Raw genomic sequence first — 6,390 nt, 5'->3', positions numbered from 1 at the left:
GCCATGTTTGGCATCTTTCTCCTATCTCCCAGGGTCAGGCACTGTTTTTTCTAATAACTTTTTGGTGATCACTCTTCTTTTAAGATTCCTGATAACTGGAGGGAATTCCTCCTATTAGGGACACTGGAGTAGAAAGTGTCTCTTTCTCTACATTGGCTGCACAGTCTCTCCTCTGTGCTCTGTACCTGCCAGTTTTCACCTCAGCATCTACAGATACTTACAATCTGTGGGTTGTTCTGCAAAAGATATTAATAGTTTGAAGGCAGGTCAAATTTTTGTGCCTACACTATTTACCAAATCCTCTTAAGGCTATGTCTACACTTGGAGCTAGGACTGTGATTCTCAGCTCATGTAAATCTTGCATTAGTTCTCATCAAAGCTAGCACACTAAAAATAGTAGTGTATTCAATTGTACTGTATTACAAGCAGTAGTGAACAGTGGCACAAGCTAGCCACCCTGAGTACATGTCCAAGGAGTCCAGCTCTAAGTGTAGACGTGGCTTAAATGCACTCTGCTCTGCCTTTTATGCCTTTGCTTCTCTGTGTGTGTGTGTGATTAAACTCCACAGGCATTTTTAGTACTCAGGAAAGTGAAAGACATTTTAACAGCTAAAAGTGAACAGATTTTGAATTCCACCAAACCAGGACACTTTTCTTAAGATTCTCACGATTGGGGTGGGAGCCCTGGTGGCAGGAGGGAGGGATTGGCAATTATGGGGGAGTCAGATGGTGGATCTGTCCCTGAGCCATGGGAAATAAGGGGACGTGTGACGAGGTGAACGGAGGTCGTGGTTTTGAGGCGATGTGTCATAGAGGAGTGGAAGGAGGAGGGGAAGGTGACTAGGGTGGCTGTGTGGGTGTGAGATGGTTGTTTTAAGGTGATGGAGTAGCTTGGGGAGGGGAGTGTGCATCTGGAGGTGAGAGAGAATGTCATGGGGGGAGAGGGGTGATGTGAAGGAGTGGGAGACGAATGGCTGGGGGAACAGGTTTTTGGAGGTGGAAGGGTGATGTGACTCAGGGTGGGGAGGAATGCTTAGGTGGAAGTGGGGTGTGGTGGAAGGTATGTGTCCAAAATATAACAACTAGTTAAGTGTTGTTAAATTAAGTGATGAGACCCTAATAATAACAATAAGACATGCTAGGGTGGGCATGAGGAAGTTACTTGGGCACTTCATAGATGGCTACAGGCATTTGACCTCACCTAGCTGGTCATTGTCTGCCAGGAAACATCTCCCCTCGTTGACCATTATTGCTTAAATATCCTACAGCCTGTGAAGATGGCACCATGTAGAAATGCCCAAGGACTCGAGCAAAGCTGAAGAATGCGTGACACAGCAATGGTGGTGCACCTCAGCCTGAGCTGCAAGCTACCTGCCATGGCATTGCAGGCTGGGCATCTCTGAAAATGTTGACTCGGAGCTAAGCGCACGGCTTGCTCACAGCACCAGGTAAAGATTGTGTGTTCCTGACTCAGGAGAAGAGCTCTGTGTCAGCTCAAATGCTTGTCTCTCTTGCCAACAGAAGTTGGTTCCATACAAGATATGACCTCATCCACCTTGTCTCTCAGAGTGGGATAGGCAGGCCTGCCTTGAAGAAGCGTGACTTGCGTTATCTCATCCAACACGGTGAACTGAACGAGGGACCTCCTGAGCTAAAAAATGAGCCTCTGCAGCTTGAACTAAAGGACCACTTCTTGTAGCTGACTGCTGCAACAGACACATTGCCTGTGGGTTGGCTATGCAGGGAGACAGATAACACACTTTGATGGTTGGCGTACAGCTCTATTGCTCTTCGTGCCTGCCAATGGTAGCCACTGCAGCTCCTGCAAAGGCTGTGTGGGTGTGCTGGGGTAGGGACAGGATGTCCACTTGCACTTGAGAGAGGTCTGCTTACAAGTAGCCAGGCTTTCAGGAATGATCCTGCAGGTGAGCGTGGAGCCTCTTTCATAGCTAGGTTGTTGGAACACAGGTCATTGATGAATGAGGAAATGCCAGGGTGTCTAATGACAGCCTAACAAAACAGTGAGGTATCGGATCAGCCAAAGGACAGCTTAAAAGCATTGCAATTTAATGGTGAGCCAAGTATTGAAATAACACCAAATAACATCCTGGTCAAGCCTACACCCACCTCCTCCATGCATATTATATCACTGCTGTGGGGCTGCGACAAACACAGCTTACTATCCAAATCCAGCAGCAAAAAATTCCATGGGCCTCACGTCTTGGTCAACAAGCACTAAAAAAACTTTTAGTGCCTGAAAGGCAAGTAGCTGAATATTGATCAATTGAGCCTTCTGCCCAGGATGGATTAAAGTGAAATGTGGTATGGATCAATCAGAAATTCTGGGCCCCCAAACCATGCTGGGCTTGAGTTACCGCTGGAAGATAATTTCCAACCAGGGTCAGGGAACAGCCAGTTTCCCCAGGGTCCCAGAGAGACTCCTGACAAGAACCTATGGCACATGGTGTACGATGCTCAGGAAGACATGTAGCCCAGGTGCCGTAGACACAGGACCTGGGCAAACACAAATTGAGGCAGAATAGCGAGTTGAGTTACAGCTAAGGGCTCTGTTTCATTCCTGTGTGCATGAGGAGGCCCAGGCACATCCTGCCTATATAAGGAGGCCAGACTGCTCAGAGGAGCTAACCCAGACCATTAGGGGAACAGCTTACTGAAACTGGAGGGAAGGGTGTGCTTGCCCTATCCTCTCTATCAACAGCTCCTGGTGGGCCCTCATCATGTCAGGGAAATGACTACTTCTCTGTTTCTATTGCATCTCGCTTGGCCTCAGCCCTGTGTGTAGAGTGCTTGCCGGGCTGCGAACCTACAGCTCGCCTGCATAGGGCAGGCAGAACTCCTCTGATCGCTGCCTTTAAGAATCTGGGCTAGGAGAAGAGAAGTGGCAAGAGATGAGCAGGAAGGAACATCTCTTGTTTTTTATGGAAGCCAAGTTGCTGCTCCAAGCCCCGTTCTGTCCCCCACCAAGTAGCCTGTTAGTCTCCTTCCAGCCCATTGGCTCCCCCTGTAGAGGAATGATGAGATTCACTTTTCCAACCCTCTGTAACCCCGGCAATGCCAAGCCTAGAACCATCCTGGTGAAATGGAGAGTGAGACTTCTGAGGCAGGAGAGGCGCCACCCTCTGAACTCCATCTCTGCCGAAATCTCTATTCTCTGGAACAATATTATTCACACATATAGCTCTGAGACAGTATTGTTCGGCTGCACTTTGAGCTATAGTTCGCATGAACGACGCTGAACAAAATCAAATTGTAGCAACCTTTCACTAACAGGTGCTTATATCCGTCTTCAAAACTGAACTGAGAGTGATCTCAAGAATTACAGCCAGGCAACCAACTGACAGAGGGCCAAATCCCGAGAGCAGCCGAGCACCTACGAGCCCACATGTAGCTGACATCCCCTTCCCACCTGGTCCCTCCCACTTACCCTTCTACACCCAATTGGCCAGATTAGAAGCAGAGAGGCTTTCTTGCCCCCCCCCCCCCCCCAACCAGCAAAACCAGCAAGCTACCAGACCACAGACAGGAGACCCCTGTAATTCTTCCACCTTATAGTTCAGCAGCCTTCTGCACTGCTCTCTCAGAACAAAGAGAGGTTAATGGTGCACAGCCCCACGAATCAACAATCCAGGGTCTGCTTGGTGGTATTCACTCCATGCATTCATTATCTGGAGAAGGAAATAGACAGTGAGCTGGGGAATTTTGCTCATTACAGTAATTTGTTTCAGTTAGCGAAAGCTGTGGATGATTGTTAGAAATTCCAGATGGACTTAAACATCTTGGTGATTTGGCAGGGCAATGTCAGATGAAATTTTACATAGAGAAGGCTCCAATAATGCCCGTTGGCAAAGGTAATCTAAGTTTCTCTACACCTGGACTTGCAGGATCCTCTAAAGGCAAAGGGTTAGGATGGAGTCATTGCAGGCAGCTTAATGACCTGTATAACTGCAGTTTCAAAAAAGAAACTAGGGTGCTTGGTTGCTTTAAAATAGGGATAGAGATTAACACTGAGCAAATACACTGATGCTTAGATATGACAGTGGAAAACCTGGGAGATAAATGAGAATACACAATGCATAATTAATACTGTCACTATTGTCTGAGCAAGGAGGGATAGCTCAAAGGTTTGAGCATTAGCCTACTTAAACCCAGGGTTGTGGGTTCAATCCTTGAGGGGGCCATTTAGGGATCTGGGGCAAAATCAGTACTCAGTCCTGCTAGTGAAGGCAGGGGGTTGGGCTCAATGACCTTTCACGGGTCCCTTCCAGTTCTATGAGATAGGTATATCTCCATATATTATTGTGTCCAAGAGCTTAGAACGATTCAGAAAAGGGTTATTCGTCTGTATGGATAATGAGAACATCCAGAATTGCATGACACAGGATGCATATGTATAAGATTATGATGTCCGCCTGCTTCAGGGCATAAGATGACCCATGTCTGAGGTAAGGAAAAAAGGTTCCTTAGAGACAAGCTATTCCATTACAGGTATTTTTACACCTTCATCTGACATCTCTTGTACTGGCCATCATCAGAGACAGGATACTGGACTGGATGGATCACTGGTCTGATCCAATATAGTGATTATCTATGTTCCTACACACGTATTATGATGACATATTAAACATAGCTGACCTGCCATGTTAATGACTTTGCCATCCTTTGGAGCCTGGATTCAATTCCAATTTTTTTTACTTAAGACAGGTATAGTGGAGACCAAAGAAGTTCAGAGAAGGACAACACAGATGGTTAGAGGATTAGATGGGGCTGATATATGAACTGGATTATTTAGTTTTTAAAGGAAAAGAGTGAGAAGGGGCTTCGTTAACTTATTCTAAACAGTGAAAGTGACAATGAAAACTGATCAGTCTGTTCAATAGAATGAAAACAAGGGGAATGTTGAACGCATTAAAGGGCAGTATAGTGAGAAACATGTCAACAGAGGAGATGGACTTCAGTCATGAAGTTCAGGGTTTGTTTGGATCTCAGGTTTTGGCATGGCTCATTTTAGAGGTGGAGGCCAGTTGGGAAGTTTGGATCCAGGTAAGCGGGTGTTCAAATTTGTGAAATTTTGGATTGGGTCCAACTCTCTTAAGAGGAAGATATTTCATTACACAATGTGTAGTCAGCCTGTGGAATGCATAACTGCAGGCAATCAGAGTCAAACACGCCGGGTAGATTTTTAAAAAGGTTTGGATATTTTATTGCCACTAATAATTCCTGTAGCGCTGCAGTTTAAGGCCAGGTCTACACTACACACTTTTGCCAGCATAGCTGTGTGATCTGGGACAGACATAGCTGAGCTGGCAAAAACCTGTAGTGTAGATACAGCTATTCTGGCAAAACTGTGCTTTTACTGGTATATCTTATTTTGCTTGAGGGGGTTGGAATAAACTATGCCAGCAAAAACATAGATTTTGCTTGTATAATCTGTGGCCATGCTAAGAGTGCCCTGCTGGTAGAGTGTACCAGTACAACTACACCAGCAACATGCTCCTAATGTAGACCTAGCCTAAGGCAGTGATAAGGGCACTCAAACCTCTGACTCCAGAGCACAGACTGATTACCTGCAAGAATCAGGAAGCAATTCTCCCTCCCTGCCCCCATCCCCAACCCAATCCCACCACACACACTCCACCAAACAACATTGGCTAGGTGTACTATGGGGAGGTGGGGGACTTTACTTTCTTCTGATGCCTCAGGTGTTGGCTAGTGCTAGAGGCAAGAACCACATCAGATGGACTAATCCACTGGGGAGGACCCTATGTTCCTGTATTTTCATGGGGGTATTATACTGAAATATGCACAACAGAGCTGCCTCCAAGAGCCCACTCCTGCAAGGAGCTGTGCTCCCTCAATTCCGACTGAAATGAGAGAGCTCAGCACTTTGTAGGATCAAACCCAAAGGGCCCAAGGGCCAGGTTTACAGAGGTATCTAGGCATCTAAAGATTCAGATAGATGCTTAGTGGGACTTTCAATATGCATAATTAAGTGCCTAAATAGCTTTGTAAATCTGGGCCCCCTCTCATTAAGGTCAAAGGGAGATTTTTACGTCCTTGGAGAGGACTGAAATGAAACCTGGAAAATGCTGCGAGAAGAAGGAAACTTTGGGATAAGGGAGAACTCTTCTGCTATATGTGCATGGACTGTTCAGGGTGGGTTCTTTTAAACCCACATAACCAGGACACTCAAAGGTTTTCCTCTGAAACACAGGTTTACCTCGCCCCTTCACATACACACTAGACACAGCATGGTCTTCCATAAGATGATCAAATGAGACTGGGCTATCCTACTTGGCAGTTACCTGGCTTACCAAATTCACTTCCGCGTTCCCACCCAAACACTGTCCCTTGGAGCCGTAGGGCACAGTT

This window comes from Chrysemys picta, chromosome 1 (genome assembly GCF_011386835.1).
Source record: "Chrysemys picta bellii isolate R12L10 chromosome 1, ASM1138683v2, whole genome shotgun sequence".
NCBI classification, from domain to species: Eukaryota; Metazoa; Chordata; order Testudines; family Emydidae; genus Chrysemys; species Chrysemys picta.
The sequence above is the reverse complement of the archived record's forward strand: the minus strand, read 5'-3'. Positions refer to the sequence as shown.